The following is a 23,108-nucleotide window of genomic DNA, read 5'->3' as shown; positions in this document are numbered from 1 at the left end:
GTATTTATATCTCGTACATATGACGGCAAATAAAGACTTGTTTAGGCGCTTAAGGAATTCTGTGGTGCGCCCTTTACTGAATTTACTATCGAGTTGTAACCCCAGAAATTTAACACTGTCAACCACTTCGGTCTGCATGTCTTCAGATGTTATACACACGCTAGAAATCTTTTAAAGGTACTAAACTGCATATAGCGCGTCTTCTCAAAGTTTAATAACAGTGAATTAGCTTTGAACCACTTATTAATGTCAGTGAAAATTAAATTAGGAGTTATTTCTAAATCTGTACTTGACTTACTACTTATTGCAATGTTTGTATCATCTGAAAACAAAACAAACTTAGCTTCTGGCAATGTAACAGTTGTGAGGTCATTAACGTACACAAGAGAAAGCAATGGATCAAAGATGGAACTCTGAGGAACATCACGTGTAATTAATTCCCACTCAGATGAGTACTGACTGCTTAGTGCACAGATATTTCGCAATGAAACCCTTTGTTTCTTGTTAGATAAGACTCCAACAATTTCGCAGCATTGCCGATGACACCGTTATTTTCTAATCTACTTGAGGGAATGCTGTGGTTAACCCAGCCAATTTGCTTTTCACAGGTCACAGAAAATGCCAGTCGCCTCTAATTGATCATCTAACGAATTAAGTACATTCTCACTGTAAGTGTAAGCAGCTTTCTCTATATCAGAACCCTTAAGAAATCCAAACTGTGGCTTTGACAATATATTATTTGCATTCAGATGCTTAAGAAGATGCTTGAACACAACCTTTTCCAACATATTTGAGATAGTCAGCAAAAGTGAAATTGGTCGATAGTTTGATGGTATCTCTTTATCCCCCTTCTTGTAAAGAGGCTTAACTTCAGCATATTTCAGCCAGCGTTGAAATGTTCCGCTGACAAGAGATTGTTTACACAAATAACTTAAGATAGAATTCAACTCACATGAGCACTCTTTGATAAACTTTGTTGATATGTTATCATATCCGGTGGAATACTTAGATTTTATGGATTTTATGGTGGGTGCTACACCTTTGTGAGACGTGAGTGTCATTTCCATTTAGCTGAAGTTATTTTAAAAGACTGGTCTCAGATACTCTATCGCACTGTTCGCCAAACCTGATAACCCCAAACTGTCAGTGACAGAAATGAAGTACTTGTTTAAGAGGTTTGCAACACCAAATGTGCTTGTTACCAAAGTCTCATTTATTTTTAGAGCTATCTGTTCCTCTTCCTTTTTGGCCCCACATGTCTCTGTTTTATCCCATATAGTTTTTATTTTGTTGCCTGATTCAATTATCATTTTCTCATAATAAAGCTGCTACGATTTCTGGATTACTTCCTTCAATATTTGGTGTATTCTTTGCAATACATTACAATTCTAACATCTGAGTTATGCCTAGATAGTCCCACATGATATCTTTCATCCTTGTGTAATCCACGGTTTATTTTTTATTTCTGTGTGGTCTGAGTTACTTTTATGGGAAAATAATTTTCAAAAGTGGAGGTAACTTTATTAATGAATGCCTTGTATTTTCCATTTGTGTCGCTTGTACTGTAAACATTTGTTCAGTTCATGTCTTTGAGCAGTTTCTTGAATTTCTCAGTTTTTGACTTATTTATTACACACCTGTAGTCAGATTTAATAGATTTTTTATTCTGACAAATTTCAACATTTAACACAAGATACTGCATGTCATGATCAGATAGCCCATTTACTATTGGTTTTGTGATATGACTTCTTTCCAAGATTTGTCTACAGAGATATAATCAACAGCAGTTTCAGAGCATTTACGTATCCCAATAGCAACGAAATTGTTTTTTACTATGAGATGGGACAGCAGAGCTTCCATATTTTTTATGAAGAGGTTAAAATTTCCTGACGGTGATCTGTATATACCTACTTTTATAAAGGACTTATTATGAAATACGACTTCTGTTGCACAAGCTTGTGTTCCTGCTCTGAGTAAAATTTATTAATATCAGTATTCCTGAAATCGAAACAGTTTCTGCCAAATATGGCAACTATTCCTTTCTTCATATTTTCTCTACGGAAATAAGAAGCTAACTTGAACCTGGTAACATTTAACGTATCTATACCAGTGGTCATATGATGTTCAGCGAGGCAGATTATATCAACTGGTTTGCTCAGCTCAAATTCTTCAAGACAAATAAGGAACCCACTAAGCTTACCCCTTTGTCCTTGGATATTCTGATGCAATAATTGATTTTGTGGACTGGCTGAATTACAACTGGATGAACCTAATTTTCCCACAAATTTTTGAGTAGCTCTAGTTTAAATCAGTGGAGATTGTCTACACTTCAGTAATGCATGTTATGCCGGTTAACGCTACCATGGTTCGTCAATGTAGACTCATCGGACAATAGTACCTCTTCAAATAGTATGGGGATCATTCGCATTTGTTGATGCACCCATGCACGAAACACGACCCGGTTACGAACCTCGGCTTCATGAAGTTCTTGATGCAGAGACACGGGGTTTTGATGATACTTATGACGATGCAGTATTGTCACAATACTGTCTAACGACATAAGGAATTATGGTGTAATTACCGGTCTTTTATCCGTGGGTTGTGTTGCATTGCCGCTAGTACAGCTCCTGCTGTAACACGTTTGTTTCGTTTTCTTTTGCTGGTCTGTATGCTGCCATCAGACATAAAGAAGTTCACAACCTTTGTAAAAGTGGGAACTAGAGCGAGATTTCCCTGGAATACACTCGGAATACAAGGCAACAACAGCCTCAACACTTCTCCTAAATTCTCCATTAATCAGAATCATTCCAAAGTTTTATTCTCTGGTTGTAACATTCGTCGTCCACTTGCATGTCTGTTCCCCAAATGATAGGTAGGTGTGCAGGCAATAAACACTGCGCTAGTGCTGTAACGTTTAGAACCGCTACCTCTTCTACGTCTGCACGATACGTGAGCCGCATTCGCATTGTACTGCCTGTTATGGTACATCGGTTCGTTACATGGCACGGTGGTGCGTCGATTAGTTTCCTGATCGATATGGCGGAGGAATACAACACTGACGCTGGGGTTTCCAATTAGAAGCTATCAAACAGTGGCCTGTCTTACAGTCGAAGTATGGAGGTGGGATCCCACCTGCCATTGGATATTCAAGGAACATTGACTAACATGTCGTAAATTATGATTGTGTACCCATTTCTACTGCTGCGATTACAGCGCTATATGTGGCGACACGAAGAAAATGCATCAGACAAACGTGAGTAGATGTTTCCGTAGAACCGTAAACTGCAATAAAAAATGGAGGTTTCCTTTGAAGATTTCAAAGTTGCCTCCCACTTCCCACTCACAGAGTGTGGAAGCAGGTATACTTTTTTATATATTTATGTATATATACAAATGATAGATAATGTTAAGAACCCAGAAGGGAAGGAGAATACGAAATGAAATTTGAGGGATTTAGACGTTAATCTACTGATTGGAATGGGAATGGTGTCATAAAGTTGTTCTGTCATCCGTAACTGGTGCTTGATACCCTGGATACGGAGTTGACGTCGAGACGGTGGGGTCTAAGTTGTACTGGAGACAGATATTTAGATCTTGCTAGCCATGGGCGTAACTCAGCATCATGTAGACAGTATATACAGACACATACCAGGTGCGGATGAGCTTGTTCTGTCAAAACATGGCCCAGTGGTACTGTCATTTGAGGGGCAAATCACGAGGATGAAGGACGTCTGTGACGTGCCTTGATAGTTGTCTCAATCACTACCTGCCATGTCCTAAAGCCATACCAGATGACTCTACAGACCGTGACGCCAGGAGTAACATTACTATGCCTCTCCAAAACGTGGGAAGAGTGTGATATGTCTCTAGGTCACAGCTACTGTTGTCAATGATGGTCATCCAGGGTAGCGCAGACTCGCGATTCATCACGAAACACAATGCGGCTCCATTCATCAGCAGTCCACGCCTCCCGTTCACGGCACGATTCCAAACGCGGCCTTTTGTATTTCTGATTACAGTGTCGCCCATGTATTTTGATGTAGAATAGGCTGTGCTACACTACTTTTGAATAGAAATATGAACTGTGTAAATTTAGTTCAATGTATGTGATACCAGTTAGTCTAAACTGAATCTGACAGTCTATAAATGAAACGGAAAGCAAAAAATGGCTATCAATAATGCACAGAAGTGCTTCATCATCAAACAGTTACAATACACTTATTAACTGTGACGTGCTGAATCTGTGGTTTGTTAACAAAATTTCATTCCCCAATTATACGAAGAATTTGATAATAATAACAGTTTCCTAATTACAACTCGCAAACCTACAGTTGATACCTACCCGTCCAAAGGATAGCGTAGCTGTGATCCATTCAGCTTTACTGCGTATTAGAAGCACTACACTGCATGTTGCTGAGAGAAATCACTGCGTAACTAATACCCTTATTCTTTACTATATGCTGCGTAGCAAGAGGGAATTAAGTTTTTACAAAAAAAAAAAAAACTGCAGATAGCTGTTCACGCAATAGTTCAAGGCAAGGCAGCACAGTTATAGCAAGATTTAATTTTAAACCGTAATGAGAAACTTAGTGAAATATTGGCAATTAAATGATAAAGCTGCTTTAACTTAAAATTGTATTAAGATTTTTAATAACACAGAAATGGCTCACGTTCACTTGAAAACTGTGCTCTTACTTTGGAATTGTCATAAATAATAAAAACTGATTCAGAAAACAGTACTTATTTAACTAAGTCTAGGCCTACTGTTTGCTTCTTTTATAAGTCAGTTTTAACTGACACTGGAGGGTGCAGAATAGTTATAAAAACTCCGAGCGCGTGGCCTCTAATTTCCCCTGGATACCAAAACGCAGATTTTTTGAACAAGACACAATCTTAACACTACAATAATTTGCAGTTAGCGCTTGCAGCAAATAAGAACTCTGTTCATGCTTTCCTTTGCCAAATGTACCTTCACTTTTTGGAAGTATCTTAGGAAACTATTCCCTGTCATCAGTTGTCGACGGTAGACAATGAAAACCTCGTAACTCCATTTTTCTAAATTTTACAGAAGAAGCAAAAACGGTTTCTTAAAAAAAGATATATAAAGTGATAAATACAAAGTTGCTACATACGAGAATGCAGGCTTTCTCGGGGAATCTCGATTATAAAATCTTCACTGGTTGACAGCCGAATCAATGTGTCGTCCTCTGGCAACGTTTCAGCAAGCTTCTTACTGGCCATCTTCAGCCTCGGTGAATCTCGATGACAAAATCTTCTCCGGTTGACAACCGAGTCAGTGAGTCGTTCTCAGTCACGCAGGCAGGCAGCCAACGTTTACGCAAGTTTCGGGCTTGCCATCTTCAGCCTCAGTGAATCTAGAGGACAAAATCTTCTCTGGTTGGCAGCCGAGTCAATGCGTCGTTCTCAGGCAAGAATGAAGAGGGCAAGTATGAAACTTGATGAAACGTTGTCGGATAACGACGCATTGACTCGGCTGTCAACCCGAGAAGATTTTATCACGAAGTTGCTGCACGTGTGACTACATACAAGAAGCCTAGTTGTTGATAGATTAGAGAAATCCATGCGCTTTTAAAACTCTTTCATAATGGAGTCACTGGATACTAGAACGAAATGTTTTCATATAAAAATGGAGGTTTTTATTGCCTGTCATCGTTACACCCTGAAGCATGTCAAAGGAAAGCGTCTATTCGCCACGTCAGCCATCAGAGTTGCTTGCTCACAGGCCACTCGACACTCTCTCTCGCAAAGGAATAACAGTGACTTCATCCACTCCTAAGACAATCTCTGGTAACAGGTAAACATATCTTTCATATGTTCACGCATCCAAAGACGCTCGCAGTGCCAAACATTCCAAACATAGCAGCCATTTCTCATTATGCAGAAACTTTCACCTCTTCCATCATGTCAAACAAGAATATTGCACAATGTTTCTTGCTAAGACATACAGGAAGTAACATTCAAGAAAACTGTTCACAATTACATGCAAAAATCTCGTAATATTGATACGAGAATATGTGAGAAGAGATAAAAATACATACAGGTGTGCATTCAACGAAATCTTACATAACAGAATATGAATTCATGTTACGTTAGAGCATTAAATCTCAAGTTTTGTTCATATTATGCAATGAAAGTATGCAATCACACAGACTTGCTTTTATTTCTAATAAAATGTGTCTTATATGGTAAAATCTTGTGTTCATACCAAAGTTCTACATTAAAGAAATAGAATGACATGAACACTGCAGAAGTATAACAGAATTTGTCATAATATGCTGCTTGTATTATACTGAGATTTCAAGTATCATTATAAATAACTACAAAAGAGGAAAAGAAATCAATCAGCAGGGAGGAAATCTACTCATTGTATCTACAGCATATTAAACTATAACACCATACTTTTGAATATGTAACATTAGCTTATGGAAAGGGGAAGGTGAACACCATGACTTTGATAACTACTGTATGCATGTGCACTGTTAGTGCAAACGCCATGGTTGCAAAGAAAGGTTCGTCATACACATGTTCTTAAACCTAATTTCTGATACTGTCTTCTCACTTAAATGTAATACCATATCACAACAGCACAGTGAAACCTGTGACTCCATACACCTCAACTGTGTGACAGTAGTGTGTCAATTAACTCAATGGCAGTCTAGATCTTACCTCCTACAGCTAAATGCCGACCAAAGTAATAAGCAAACGAATGTTCTCACTTTATATATATATATATATATATATATATATATATATATATATATATATATATATATATATTACTTCATAACACTCTTATTGCCACTCCTGTTCTCAGAAATTCCATAGGAGTTGTCTGCAGCATGCACTTCCATCTTTGTTTTCTCATATCTCCATAAATTCACATTAAACTCTTACCTCTTTATACCTGGGCTAAATATAATCTTCTTTCTCTAAAGTACTTCTGGTGCCATACATTACACATCAAATTCTTGTATCTCTTCACGACCCCTCGTTACTGTATTATATGGTCTTTGATCCTTATATCTTAGTTAGGTACTATCAGGATATAGCCGAAACCAAAATATTTGTGTTCTCAGCATTGTGATTTTAGTCTTGCAAATGAAAGGTACATCCACAAATAAATAGTTTGTAGCTTGTTAGTGCAGTATGTATAATACACAGACAGCATCCTCTTGTGAAACACTATGCAATAGTTAAGGACAAATATTCACACAACTATCACCCACAACAGGTCATGCAATTTTACATTATGGACTGTCACACAGAAGTATGTTTAATACAGAACCTAGCAATTAATTAAATTCCACACACACAGCAAATAATTTGCTAAGAAAGAATATTTCAGAAAGACTATACTAAAACAGTGACAAAAAAATCCAAAAAGTATTCAACAGTAAAGGCACTGTCCATACTACTAAACATATTATGTTTCTACTCAAATTGGCATTATCATTATTAAGCTCTACCACACGTATATTCTCCTACAAATTACAATCTCCTGCAAGAGTTCCATATCACTTATGTTGTGTTTAAGCTACTATTTTTCACAGTTATTTACAATTACACTTTAAGTCATTCAATTAATAATTTTATATTTGTCGCACGGTGGAGACCTCATGTCTAAGGAGTTCTTTATGTATCCACTTTTACTGCATTTGTCCGTGCAATCTGTTGGATGTAGAATGGACTATTGCATACCAAGATAAATTTGTAATTACTTAATTTTCCTTTTCTGATTAACAGTGAGATCTCATCAGTAATTTTTGTCCTACATAAAATGCTTAGGATTTATTCGACAATAAAACATTCCACTCCTTTTATCTGCTGTCTCCTACAAAGTTTTCTCAGTTCCTGCATGGTGCATTCAGAGGGATTTGAGGCAGAGTGTAAACTGAGATAAAAATTGGCTTATTCTTCTTATATCATGAAGTACTCAAACAGTGATCTGAACTAAATTGATGTCCATTCTCTGAAAGTACTATATCAACATCTTCATGAATAATTTTAAGAATTTGTTGATAAAATCTGCGGACACTGACTTCACAGTTGACATGTGCAGTGGAGTAAATGAGACATATTTAGAAGTGGGTTCAACTACTACAAAAACAAAAGAAAAATCAAAGTTTGTTTTTGGAGCAGGTACAGAAAGGTGTACAGATGTTAATTGTGTCTACTTAGCTGGAATGATAGGAAATAATGGAGTACTGTGGTATGTTTCAACATCGTTTGGTAATTATTTGGTATGATTGGTGCCAGTCTACAATCAGTGGTTAAGGATGACACTAAACATGAACAACACTAATGCACACTGGCGGCCAGTCTACCTGTTGCAGAGAACTAATTCTAATCATGTACATATTTGTCGAAGGTGTGTTCATGTATGAAGTCAACTGATAATGTTTTCTGGGTACTTTCCTTTTTTATCAGGCTGTGTAGCTCAGTCTTCAGAGTGGTTTGATGCAAGCTGTCACAAATTCCTCGCTCTTGTCAGTTTCTTCTTCTCAACTTTACTTCATGGATATATTCCATTGTCTGTCTTCTCCCAAATGCTTTGTCCCCTACAGCTCCTTCAAGTGCCATGGAAGATTTTAGTTCATCTCTTGACACATGTCCCTCCTTCTTGTCTGTGCTTTCCATATGTTCGTCTCCTAAATGATTCTAAGGAGAATCACCTCATTTCTTGCCTTATCAACCTATATAATTTACGTTATATATCTATAGCACCACATCTCTAACACTTCAGTTACCTTCTTTTACAGTGTTCCCATTGCACATAGTCCACTCCCACACAACGACGTGCGCAAGACGCACTTTGTTGGACTATTCTTATTCAGACTTAGAGCAAATGTTTGGTACTAATGGGCCTCCTTTGATAGGAACACCTATGCTAGTCTAATTTTTAAGTCCTACTTGCTTCGTTTGTCGTGTGATTTTTGCTTCCAATTTTGCAGAACTCCTTCATTTCATCACTTTGTGCTATGCAGTTATGATTCGTTGATCGGTGGTCTCATGTCTGCTACTCCTCATTATTTTGTCTTTTTTCGATTTACCCTCAACCCAAATTCTGTGCTCATTATACTGGTCATTCCATTCAAAACGCTCCGTAATTGTACCTCGTTTCCAGTGACGGTAGCAATGTCACCTGAAATATTATTATTGATATCGTTTCACCCAGAATGTTAATGCCACACCAGACTGGAATGTATACCGCGCAGACAGGCTGGACAGTGAAGGGGGAGGCTTGTTTATAGCTATAAGAAGTGCAATAGTATCGAAGGACATTGACGGAGATCGGAAATCTGAAATAATTTGGGTGAAGGTTACGGTTAAAGCAGGCTCATACATAGTAATTGGATGTCTCTATAGGCCCCCTGGCTCAGCAGCTGTTGTGGCTGAACATCTGAAGGATAATTTGCAAAATATTTCGGGTAGATTTCCCCATCATGTTATAGTTATGTGTGGCGATTTTAATTTGCCAGATGTAGACTGGGAAACTCAAACGTTCATAACGGGTGACAGGGACAAATAATCCAGTGAAATTTTTTAAGTGCTTTATCTGAAAAATACTTTGAGCAGTTAAACAGAGAACCGACTCGTGGCGATAACATATTAGACCTTTTGGTGTCAAACAGACCCGAACTATTTGAAACAGTTAACGCAGAACAGGGAATCAGCGCTCATAAAGCGGTTACTGCATCGATAATTTCAGCCGTAAACAGAAATATTAAGAAAGGTAGGAAGATTTTTCTGTTTAGTAAAGGTGACAAAAAGCAGATTTCAGAGTACCTGACGGCTCAACACAAAAGTTTTGTCTCAAGTACAGATAGTGTTGAGGATCAGTGGACAAAGTTCAAACCCATCGTACAATATGCTTTAGATGAGTATGTGCCAAGAAAGAGCGTAAGAGATGGAAAAGAGCCACCGTGGTAGAACAACCGAGTTAGATTACTGCTGCGGAAGCAAAGGGAACTTCACAGCAAACATAAACATAGCCAAAGTCTTGCAGACAAACAAAAATTACGCGAAGCGAAATGTAGTGTGAGGAGGGCTATGCGAGAGGCGTTCAATGAATTCGGAAGTAAAGTTCTATGTACTGACTTGGCAGAAAATCCTGATAAATTTTGGTCTTATGTCAAAGCGGTAGGTGGATAAAAACAAAATGTCCAGACACTCGGAGACCAAAATGGTACTGAAACAGAGGATGAAACACTAAAAGCCGAAATACTAAATGTCTATTTCCAAAGCTGTTTCACAGATGACAAAATGGTAGACATCGAAATAGACGACAGAGGGACAGAGAAACAAGTAAAATCGCTCAAAAGAGGAAAGGCCGCTGGACCTGATGGGATACCAGTTCGATTTTACAGAGAATACGCGAAGGAACTTGCACCCCTTCTTGCAGCGGTGTACCGTGGGTCTCTAGAAGAGCGTAGCGTTCCAAAGGATTGGTAAAGGGCACAGGTCATCCCCGTTTTCAAGAAGGGACGTCGAACAGATGTGCAGAACTATAGACCTATATCTGTAACGTCGATCAGTTGTAAAATTTTGGAACACGTATTATGTTCGGGTATAATCTTTCCTGGAGACTAGAAATCTAATCTATAGGAATCAGCATGGGTTTCGAAAAAGACGATCGTGTTCGCGCTATTCGTCCAAGAGACTTAGAGGGCCATAGACACGGGTTCCCAGGTAGATGCCGTGTTTCTTGACTTCCGCAAGGCGTTCGTTACAGTACTTCACAGTCGTTTAATGAACAAAGTAAGAGCATATGGACTATCAGACCAATTGTTTGATTGGATTGAAGAGTTCCTAGATAACAGAACGCAGCATGTCATTCTCAATGGAGAGAAGACTTCCGAAGTAAGAGTGATTTCAAGCGTGCCGCAGGGGAGTGTCGTAGGAGGTTGCTATTCACAATATACATAAATGACCTTGTGGATGACATCGGAATTTCACTCAGGCTTTTTGCGGATGATGCTGTGGTATATCGAGAGGTTGTAACAATGGAAAATTGTACGAAAATGCTGGAGGATCTTCAGCGAATTGACGCATGGTGCAGGGAATGGCAATTGAATGTCAATGTAGACAAGTGTAATGTGATGCGAATACATATAAAGAAAGATCCCTTATCATATAGCTACTATATAGCAGGTCAGCAACTGGAAGCAGTTAATTCCATAAATTATCTGGGAGTACGCATTAGGAGTGATTTAAAATGGAATGATCATATAAAGTTGATCGTCGGTGAAGCAGATGCCAGATTGAAATTCATTGGAAGAATCCTAAGGAAATGCAATCCGAAAACAAAGGAAGTAGGTTACAGTACGCTTGTTCGCCCACTGCTTGAATACTGCTCAGCAGTGTGGGAACCGTGCCAGATGGGGCTGATACAAGAGACAGAGAAGATCCAACGGAGAGCAGTGCGCTTCGTTACAGGATCATTTACTAATCGCGAAAGCGTTACAGGGATGATACATAAACTCCAGTGGAAGACTCTGCAGGAGAGACGCTCAGTAGCAGGGTATGGGCTTTTGTTGAAGTTTCGAGAACATACCTTCACCGAGGAGTCTAGCAGTATATTGCTCCCTCCTACGTATCTCTCGCGAAGAGACCATGAGGATAAAATCAGAGAGATTAGAGCCCACACAGAGGCATACCGACAATCCTTCTTTCCACAAGCAATACGAGACTGGAATAGAAGGGAGAACCGATAGATGTACTTAAGGTACCCACCGACAAACACCGTCACGTGGCTTGCGGAGTTTGGATCTAGATGAACCTTTCTTTCATTTCAGTCATTGATTCTTCGAAGTATAAACGAAATAATAAAGGCGGAAAACAACATCCTTGGTATACAACAATTCCAATCTAAGTACTCCATTCCCGGCATTACATTCAATCTTTTCCCTTCTTAATCTTGCACATATTGTATATTGATGTCTTTCTTACGCCTATACGTTCTCTAAGGCCGAAATGCTCCTCATTTAAAAGATACAAAATTTTCTTCTCCTTTCTTCTGTGCAGTTATTTTTGCCAGAAACTGGGATGCAAGTGATTGTACGATGCTTCTCGTACTTATCTGCCTTTGATGTTTTCGGGACTGTGTGGACGATGTTCGTGCGAAAATCTGATGGTATGTTTCCACACTCACTGACTCTTCAAATGATTCACAGTTGTCGTTTGGTTACCACTTACTTCAATAATTTTCGAAATTTCAAAGGAATGTAGCCTTTGCTTTCCGCCTAATTTGTTCACTGGTTTTCCATTGCTCTGTTAGACTGTGAATCTAATGCTCATCATCTATTTCTTCCATATCTACGGCCTCCCATTTCCTCTTCTGCCACTTCGTCAGTCTGTCCCCCTCTTCCTAGAGGTCTTCATTGTATTCTTTGCAGCTATCCGATCTCTCCTGTGCATTTAACAGTGGAAATTCCAGTTCACCCTTATGTTCATGGATTTATTTTTAATTTTAGCAATGGCTGTTTTGACATTTCTGTATGATGAGTAACTCTTTCTGGTGATCGTTTCTTTTTCGATTTCTGCACATTTATCCTCTTGTTACTTCGTCTTGGCTTCCCTACACTTCTTATTAGTTTCGCTCCTAAGTGACTTACACTGCGCCATTCCTGCCTTTCTCAGAGCGTCTTTGTACTTCCTTATTTCGTCAGTCAAAAGTCTTTCTTCTGTTACGTAAAGTTTCTTTCCACTTACCTTCCTTATACTACCTTGGTTGTCCAAATTCTGTGATTGATCATTTTAGGGATATCAGATTCTCTTCAAATGAACTGCCTGTTGTGGTGTTCATCATCGTATCATCTACGGTCTTAGAGATTTTCAAATGCACCTCATCACTCCTCATTTATAAGCTGAGTCCATATCTGCTCTAGTCCTCCAAGCCAACATCTAATTTCTGAATCTCTGTTGTATAATGATATAATCCAGTTGGAATCTTCCTGTGTTCCTGGGCTTTTTCCAAGTATCTCCTCTTGCAGATTTTGAACACTGTATTGGATATTACTAGCTGAAATTTATTGCAGAGCTCAATTAGTTTTTATCCTCTCTCATTCACACTCCTGTAACTTCAATTATTTAAAAATTTCTTCTTCACTATAGCGCTCCAATCACAACTTTCATCTCTCTTTACCTACGGAGTTACACGTTCAGTATCAGAATACTCCCCCCATGAACCATGGATCACACTATTAGTTTGGAGACTTGCGTGCCTCAGTGATACTGATAGTTGTACCTTAGGTGGAGCCTCAACTGAGGGGTATCTCTCGCGTGGCTAGACAAACTTGTGGTTCCTGAAGAGGGGCAGCAGCCTTCTCAGTAATTGCAGGGGCAACAGTCTGGATGATTGACTGGGCTGGCGTTGTAACAATAACCAAAACAGCCTTTTGTGCTGGTACTACGAATGGCTGAAAGCAAGGGGAAACTACAGCATTTATTTTTCCCGACGTCATGCAGCTTTACTGTATGGTTAAATTATGATGGCAACCTCTTCGATAAAATATTCTGCAGGTAAAATAGTCATCCATTCGGATCTCTGGGTGGGGACCACTCAGGAGGACGTCGTTATCAGGAGAAACAAAACTGGCATTCTACGGATCGGATCGTGGAATGTTAGATCCCTTAATTTCGCAGGTAAGTTGGAAAATTTAAAAAGGGAAATAGATAGGTTGATGTTTGGTATAGTGGGAATTTGTGAGGGAGGAGGATAGACTTCCAATCAGTTGAATACAAGGTAATAGACACAGAATCCAATAGGGGTTTGCAGGTACAGGTTTAATAGTGAATAAGAAAATAGGAATGTGGATAAGCTACTATGAACAGAATAGTGAAAGCATTATTATAGCCAAGACAGAAATGAAGCCCACACTTACCACAGTAGTGCAAGTCTATAAGCCAACTAGCTCCACAGATGAGAAAGGCATTGAAGAAATGTATGATGCAATAAAAGAAAGGACATGAAAATTTAATGGTCACAGGGGACTGGGATTCGATAGTAGAAGAAGGAAGAGACTGAAAAGTAGTAGGTGTTGTATGTAGGCTGTTTAGGTTCTTATATTGGTAACGCCGCCGCCACGTAGCGCTCTGTATGAAAATCACTGGCTGTGCTCTGTGCAGTCTGTGGCTGGTTTGCATTGTTGTCTGCCATTGTAGTGTTGGGAAGTGGCAGCTGGATGTGAACAGCGCGTAGCGTTGTGCAGTTGGAGGTTATCCGCCAGCAGTGGTGGATGTGGGGAGAGAGATGGCGGAGTTTTGAAATTTGTAAGAATGGATGTCATGAACTGCTATATATGTTATGACTATTAAGGTAAATACATTGTTTGTTCTCTATTAAAATCTTTCATTCGCTAACTATGCCTATCAGTAGTTAGTGCCTTCCGTAATTTGAATCTTTTATTTATTTGGCAGTAGTGGCGCTCGCTGTATTGCAGTAGTTCGAGTAACGAAGATTTTTGATGAGGTAAGTGATTTGTGAAAGGTATAGGTTAATGTTAGTCAAGGCCATTCTTTCGTAGGGATTTTGAAAGTCAGATTGCGTTGCGCTAAAAATAATATGTGTCAGTTTAAGCACAGTCTTGTATAATTTTTCTAAGGGGACGTTTCATATGTCGACCCTTAGCCGAGGATACCTCACTGGAATCGTCTGATTTTTTTTTCTTGTAGTTTGTGTAATTAGTGTAGATTTTGTTTATTGCTAGTGCGTAATTGTAGAGAGAATCTCCTTTGTAGTTTTAGTCTTTCATTGTTGTACAGTAAAACAGTTGTGGCATGCATGTAGATTAGTATTTCGCAGCTGCGCTTGGAATTAACTTGATATTATTTGCTATGTTAATGTGTTCTCTTATTTTTGCTCTTCAAATTGTGTTTTTCTGTGTTGTCGTGTGAAATATTGAACAATAATGGCGGGTGAAAAACGTAATACTAGACTCCAAAGTAAACTGAGAAATGACGGCGAATACGAAAGCAGTGTGTTAGCGCCACCATGTAATGAATTAACTAATGTTCAAAGTAGTAATTTGGTAATAGTGCATAGGGAAATGGAGCGGGCTGAATTTAACTGTTGAAAGGAGAAAATATAAAAATGCAATAAATGAAACAGGCGACAGGGAAAACAGTAAATGCAAAATGGCTAAACGACAAATGTAAGGATACAGAAGCATATATCACTAGTGGTAAGTTAGATGCCACCTACTGGAAATTTAAAGGGACCTTTGGACAAAGAAGAACCACCCGTATAAATATCCAGAGCTCAGATGGAAAACCAGTCCTAAGCGATGAAGGGAAAGCAGAAAAGTGGAAGGAGAAAATAGAGAATCTACACTCCTGGAAACTGAAATAAGAACACCGTGAATTCATTGTCCCAGGAAGGGGAAACTTTATTGAAGCATTCCTGGGGTCAGATACATCACATGATCACACTGACAGAACCACAGGCACATAGACACAGGCAACAGAGCATGCACAATGTCGGCACTAGTACAGTGTATATCCACTTTTCGCAGCAATGCTGGCTGCTATTCTCCCATGGAGACGATCGTAGAGATGCTGGATGTAGTCCTGTGGAACGGCTTGCCATGCCATTTCTACCTGGCGCCTCAGTTGGACCAGCGTTCGTGCTGGACGTGCAGACCGCGTGAGACGACGCTTCATCCAGTCCCAAACATGCTCAATGGGGGACAGATCCGGAGATCTTGATGGCCAGGGTAGTTGACTTACACCTTCTAGAGCACGTTGGGTGGCACGATCACCAGAGGTGTACGGCCAGTGTAGGAGATCGCTCCCCACACCATGATGCCGGGTGTTGGCCCTGTGTGCCTCGGTCGTATGCAGTCCTGATTGTGGCGCTCACCTGCACGGCGCCAAACACGCATACGAGTACGACCATCATTGGCACCAAGGCAGAAGCGTCTCCATTCGTCCGTCCATTCACGCCTGTCGCGACACCACTGGAGGCGAGCTGCACGATGTTGGGGCGTGAGCGGAAGATGGCCTAACGGTGTGCGGGACCGTAGCCCAGCTTCATGGGAACGGTTGCGAATGGTCCTCGCCGATACCCCAGGAGCAACAGTGTCCCTAATTTGCTGGGAAGTGGGGGTGTGGTCCCCTACGGCACTGCGTAGGATCCTACGGTCTTGGCGTGCATCCGTGCGTCGCTGCGGTCCGATCCCAGGTCGACGGGCACGTGCACCTTCCGCCGACCACTGGCGACAACATCGATGTACTGTGGAGACCTCACGCCCCACGTGTTGAGCAATTCGGCAGTACGTCCACCCAGCCTCCCGCATGCCCACTATACGCCCTCGCTCAAAGTCCGTCAACTGCACATACGGTTCACGTCCACGCTGTCGCGGCATGCTACCAGTGTTAAAGACTGCGATGGAGCTCCGTATGCCACGGCAAACTGGCCGACACTGACGGCGGCGGTGCACAAATGCTGCGCAGCTAGCGCCATTCGACGGGCAACACCGCGGTTCCTGGTGTGTCCGCTGTGCCGTGCGTGTGATCATTGCTTGTACAGCCCTCTCGCAGTGTCCGGAGTAAGTATGGTGGGTCTGACACACCGGTGTCAATGTGTTCTTTTTTCCATTTCCAGGAGTGTATATAACAGAGATGTACTTGAGGGTAATATTATGGAAATGGAAGAAGAAGGAGATGAGATGAAATGGGGGGTATGATACTAAGTGAAGAGTTTGACACGGCACTAAAAGTCCTAAAACGAAACAACTTCCCGGGAGACGATAACATTCCGTTCGAACTAGTGACAGCCTTTTGGAGAGCCAACTATGACAAGACTCTTCCATCTGGTGAGCAAGATGTACGAGACAGGCAAAATACCCTAAGACTTCAAGAAGAATATAATAAGTCCAATGTAATGAAAGCAAGTGTTACAGGTGTGAAAATAACCAAACTATTAGTTCAGTAAGTCACGGTTGAAAAATACTAACTCGAATTCTTTACAGAAGAATGGAAAAACTGTTAGAAGCCGACCTCAGGGAAGGTCAGTTTCGATTTCGGAGAAATGTAGACTTTACTGCTTGTATTACCAACCAGGTAGCAGTTTTAACAGTCGAATGGCTTCAAAGGGAAGTAGTGGTTGAGAAAGGAGTGAGGTGCTATACAATCTGTATATTGAGCAAACAGTAAAGGAAACATAACAAACATTTTGAAACATAACAAACATTTGGAATAGGAATTAAAGTCCAGGGAGAAGAAATAGAAACTCTGAGGTTCGCCGACGGCGTTGAACGTCTGTCAGAGAGAGTAAATGATTTGGAAGAGCAGTTGAACGGAATGGATGCCACATTGAAAGGGTGATATCAGATGAACACCAACAAAAGTAAAACAAGGACAATGGAATTTAGCCGAAATAAATCAGGTGATGCCAAAGGAATTCCATTAGGAAATGAGACACTTGAAGCAGCTGATGAGTTTTCCTATTTGGGCAGCAGAATAACTGATGAAGTAGAGAGGATATAAAAAATGTAGACTGATAATGGCAAGAAAACGTTTCTGAAGTGGAGAAATCTGTTAACATATAGCATAGATTGAACTGTTAGGAAGTCTTTTCTGAAAGCATTTGTCTAGAATGTAACCATGTATGGAAGTAAAACGTGGATAAAAAATTTAGATAACAAGAGAATAGAAGCATTTGAAGTGTGGTGCTAAAGAAGAATGCTGAATATTAGATGGGTAGTTCACGTAAGTAATGAGGAGAAACTGAATAAAGATAGTGAGACAAGAAATCTGAGGCACAACCTGAGTAGAATAAGGGATCGGTTGGTAGAACACATTCTGAGGCATCAAGGGATCACCGATTTAGAACTGGAGGAAAGCGTGGGGGATAAAAATCGTAAAGGAGACCAAGAGATGAATACAGTAGGCAGATTCAGTAGGATATAGGTTGCAGTGGTCACTCGGAGATGAAGAGGCTTGCACAGGATAGAGTAGCGTGGAGAGCTGCATCAAACCAGTCTTTGGACTAAGGACCACAACACCAACACATCCAAAAACTTTCTCTATCTTTCCATCTTCTGCTTAAGACATTGGCACATTATGGCGGCTCCGCTTCTTATAATGGTCACAGAATTTGTTTAAAAGTTATTTTAGACTGCCTCCAGTCCCAAGCGCTAGTGTTCCTGCTAAAGGTACGTTCGTTTTATAACTGTGCTCAAGTGAAACACGGCGGTAACGGCTCTAAATAAAAATCCGCAGGAAAAATTAAGTTACCAACATAAAAACCATAACTAGGGCCCTATGTTTAGCATCCGACTGTACAAGATATGTTTTGGCATTACGGGAACCATTAACAAAATATTTGGGTTAGCAATAGCTCTTCCAAGAACTAAATGTTCGACTTAGCTTCATGCAGCGATATAAGCACACTGTGCAATTTGCTGGCAATAAATGTGTTGGGTTGGCTGAAGAGCGAACACCGTGTTACTAGAAGATGCCGAAATGCACGCGTTTTAGCTCACACAGGCTGGCGTGAGGAGGGAAGAATTACACTTACGTGAGGTCTGGAACATGACAAGGAATGAGAATTCAGAAATCGGACGTAATTAGTTTCCGACTTAACTTTAATCCATTAATGAGGAACGTCGCTCTTGACAGTACATGATACACAATCTTATCTGTTCACAAGACATATAGTAACTGAATATGGCGCCTTGCTAGGTCGTAGCAAATGACGTAGCTGAGGGCTATGTTAAATTGTCGTCTCTGCAAATGAGAGCGTATGTAGTCAGTGAACCATCGCTAGCAAAGTCGGCTGTACAACTGGGGCGAGTGCTAGGGAGTCTAGACTAGACATGCCATGTGGCGGCGCTCGGTTTGCAATCACTGATAGTGGCGACACGCGGGTCCGACGTATACTACCGGACCGCGGCCGATTTAATGCTACAACCTAGCAAGTGTAGTGTCTGGCGGTGACACCGCAAAATGGCCACACTTTCAAAGAAATTCACTTTCTAAAACAAAACACTGATCACTGAATTGGAAGCATGATTCATTCTTTCAATAAGTTTACCGGCACTGCGCTTCTTAATATTAAACTTGCTGACAGTCTTCAAAATGTCTTCGATAATCACTGTAGCTGTAGCCTGGCGCAGCTGTAAACAGGTCACTCCAGAACAGATACAACACAAAGAGTGACTATCAGACGGACACATTTTTATTGTTTCTGCTTCAAAAACATCGTCTTATATGTCACGTAGCGCCCCTTGTTTCATGGTGCCCAGTCACGTAATAAGACGGAACAATTGTTTTATTTCGCGATCGGTTTGACACGTCGAAACTCGATTCTCGACAAATGTTAGAGCGTTGGGGGTCACGTATTTTTTCGCTTGGCTAACGTTTTTAGCGCAGTTATCAACAGAGATATTGAAGCAAGAACTTTTTTAAATGACAACGTATACGTTTTACAAGTGCGTTTTATAGCTCTTGAGAAGACAATTACAGTCATATAGCGTTTATTAACGTTGACGTTGAAACCTATCGTAAATAAATTAGAGAAATGTCGTAGAATTTGTTGACATTGTGGCCGGAATCTGCATTAGCGGTGCAGACACTACCAAGAACAACTCTAGTGCCACGCTGTGTCAGAACGTCAACACATTTTCCAGTTCACTTATCTGCACTGCAGGCCGCTCGTTTCTGCTTCAACATTCGCTGCGTGCAGACGTGTACTACACGAGTGACGTGAAGTAGGATATACTATTTTTATATGGTGAATGTAAAAGAAATGCCGTAAAAGCAGTACAGTAGTACAGGGCAACCTACCCGGATCGTCAGCGTTCGACGCGCCAGGCAGTTGCACGAATGATTAAGACGCTAGTGCGGACAGGCTGCCTGAATGTCAAAAAGAGGACGAGAAGGAAGGCTCAAACTGACAGAGAAAACGAAGAGACTGTTCTGGCTAGTGTAAATTAGCGTAACATGCACTACTAGACAGCCGAATGTCCACACTGGCTTAGCCAGGTGCAACACCGTGGAGCGTAAATGTATGTGGAGGCTTCGTAGGAAACTACTTCATCTCAGGCCTTATAAATCGACATTAGTATGCAAACTTTCAAACATTTTGCCGGTTTTCTAGAAGAGGGTACCACTGGATATTCGACAGTGTATGTGGCTGCAAGAAGACAGATGTCCAGCTCACTCGTCCCGTGTTGCAACACAAATACTGAATGAAAACTTTACTGGACAATTGGATAAGACGAAATTTTGTTGTCAAATAACTTGCGGGGTCACCCTATTTGACTCCTCTTGATTTCTTCCTTTGAGAAGCACTCAAAGATGCAGTCTATGACGAAGCTCTAACTACTCCAGACGATATGTGTCGTCGTATGGCCAGTGTGTACTCTACTATGTCATCCAGTGTAATTACAACTGTTCATAATTATCTCGATCCTAAATGTACCTTGTAGTCCAAGGTCAACTGTTTGAACACATGCTTAAATAAATGATAAAGTTATTATTTTGGAATACAAAATTTATGTTATATGATTTGGGTGGTTACCGAACAATTGTTAGCAAATTGTTTACTTCATTTACGTGTGTACGAAATTGCATTGCAGTGTCAAATAAATCGACAGCGTACATCGTGTTGTACAGGTGGTCACCAAAGTATTTTTAATAAGGTGTTTAGTTCAAAGAATATATCCCATATGATGTAATTCAAGGCAGAGTAGGTCGAGACAGATGTCCGACAGCATGTGTTTTACTTCCAAGAAGCACAAAGCCACGTACAGGAAAAGATAGATGAAATCTTCCTTCTAACATTTAGATATTTAATATAGTGACTGTTTTTTGCACCGTATAAGACGTTGTTATTTTTGAGGAATGAACAACTGATTTCACAGTTTGAACTCATGTAAATCTGGGAGAACACACAAATGCGGAATATATTTCTTAAGCCCTTTATAATGAGACAGATTCTAGTCTGTGTCATCCTTCCATATACAACATTTGTAGGTGAACTTGCAGCTAGGTTGTAAGTTAGTTCAAGGGGGACAAAGGTTTTTCTCCTGGCGCAGCGCTATCTTACGGTATACAACTATACGGCCTGCTCCAAGAGGCCTGCTTTGCAGTGCTGTCACCGCAAATGCCTTTTCCGGCCAACGTACTCTCCCATTCTAGGGGAATTCTCGAGTTCTTTTTACGACAGGTTTCAACTACAACGTTAACAAACGCAATATTACTGTAACTGTCTTCTCAAGAGCTACCGAATGTAGTTATAAAAAGTATATGGTTCCATTTAAAGAAGAGTACATGCTTCAATATATCCGTTGATACCAGTCCTAAAAGCATTACCCAAAAAACTAAATAAATAAAAAAGAAATGCGTGCCCCTCAGCGGTCTAACATTTGCCGATAACCGCGTTTGGATAAGTGTAATCCTTCACGAAACGAAATGGGTGATACATCTTATTTGACTCCCCTACCTACAACACCTTTACGGCGTTTTATTCCCAAGTGCGCGCGCGTGTGGTGTGTGTGTGTGTGTGTGTGTGTGTGTGTGTGTGTGTGTGTGTGTGTGTGTGTGTGTGTAAAGAGGGGTTTCGGGTGCAAAGACAGTGACATATTATCCCATCTCTATAAATTATCAAACAGTTTCTACAAAACTGGGTGCACATATCACTTGCAACTTGGAAAATAAATTACTATGACACAATACTTTTTCAGCACCACTATGGCTGAGGATGGGGATGAAAAGGAGTGACATAAAATAATATCTCAGGGATGCCTACACCAATTTCAACCAAATATGATACATGCATGACTTATTATTTTCACCTACAAAATTACTGTGGAAGTGATGTACCCCTACTACCCGTATGGAGAGGATCAGGATCATTTGTGTTGTGTATGAACCATTCATCCATTCGTCCAGCAACCCGCTTCACACCAGTATCATGCGAGTGGCCTACCTGTGGTATCCACAGGGGCCGCACCTGTAGATGGCAGATGGGAAAAGATACATTGACAAGTCCCACCGTTGAGCCGGTGTGTTTCTGGCGGCAGGAGATAGCGATTCTTACTTCCATGTTTGATCGTTGTCCCTGTGCCTTGTTCTATTTGCGTCTTTGAGGCAGGCTATTTATGATGCCACGCGTGCGCAAGTCGATGGGAGTGGGTCCTCAAATGAGCCGAGTGAGTCTGTGATGTGACGTCCTTTCGATGTTGTCGTTGTGGGGAGTTGCCGACACCATGTCACGTGGCTCGGCCATACCCCGTGAGGACGAGTTGAGTTGGAGCAACGAAGAAGCATGGACCGCTGCCGGAAAGTATTAAACTTGAATGACACGGCTGGACAGTGGCGACCAGGATTTGCTTATACCTCGAGAGCTATGTGGATGGATGGCGTGTGAATTTCACATTAAGAAGAAAAAATTAATCGCTAATATTTTGTGGTGGTTCTTCCTTGTATATATAGTGAATAATTCTGTGTACTTAAGGACTGTTGACTGTTGCAGTTGCTCGTGCTAGTGGCCAGCAAAACATTCACTGCAGTGGTGGCGAAGCGAGTTATGTTCTCGAACGGCCATGAAATTGTGTTACTAAAGTGGCTAGAAATGGCGCCTCGCATTTGTAAGTTTGGATTTGGTGGTTAGTGGCACGCTGAAGGTAGCTGTTTCACTTGAACGTCATTTCTTAATTTAGTCATAGATTTAGAATTTTCTGTCTTTACGAATTAGTGGGAGTTGTTGTTTCTTAATAATTTCTTGTGTGTATGGAAGGCATGACAAATATAGGTCACATTGTGTTTTATAGTAGGACAGAGGCAATGTGTATTTTGGTCTGTGGCTATAGGAGCCGTGCTTATTGCATTAGCGACCTATTGAAGTGGCATTAGTTTTCTATTTCAATTTCAAATACCTATCTCAAGGTTGATTGTCACGTTACGTACTGCACGTTTGATTTATATGGTGTCAGCCATTCAGCAAAGACAAAATGGTTCAAATGGCTCTGAGCACTATGGGACTTAACTTCTAAGGTCATCAGTCCCATAGAACTTAGAACTACTTAAACCTAACTAACCTAAGGACATCACACACATCGATGCCCGAGGCAGGATTCGAA

This window comes from Schistocerca gregaria, chromosome 5, assembly GCF_023897955.1.
Source record: "Schistocerca gregaria isolate iqSchGreg1 chromosome 5, iqSchGreg1.2, whole genome shotgun sequence".
NCBI lineage: Eukaryota > Metazoa > Arthropoda > Insecta > Orthoptera > Acrididae > Schistocerca > Schistocerca gregaria.
This window is presented reverse-complemented; position numbering follows the sequence as displayed.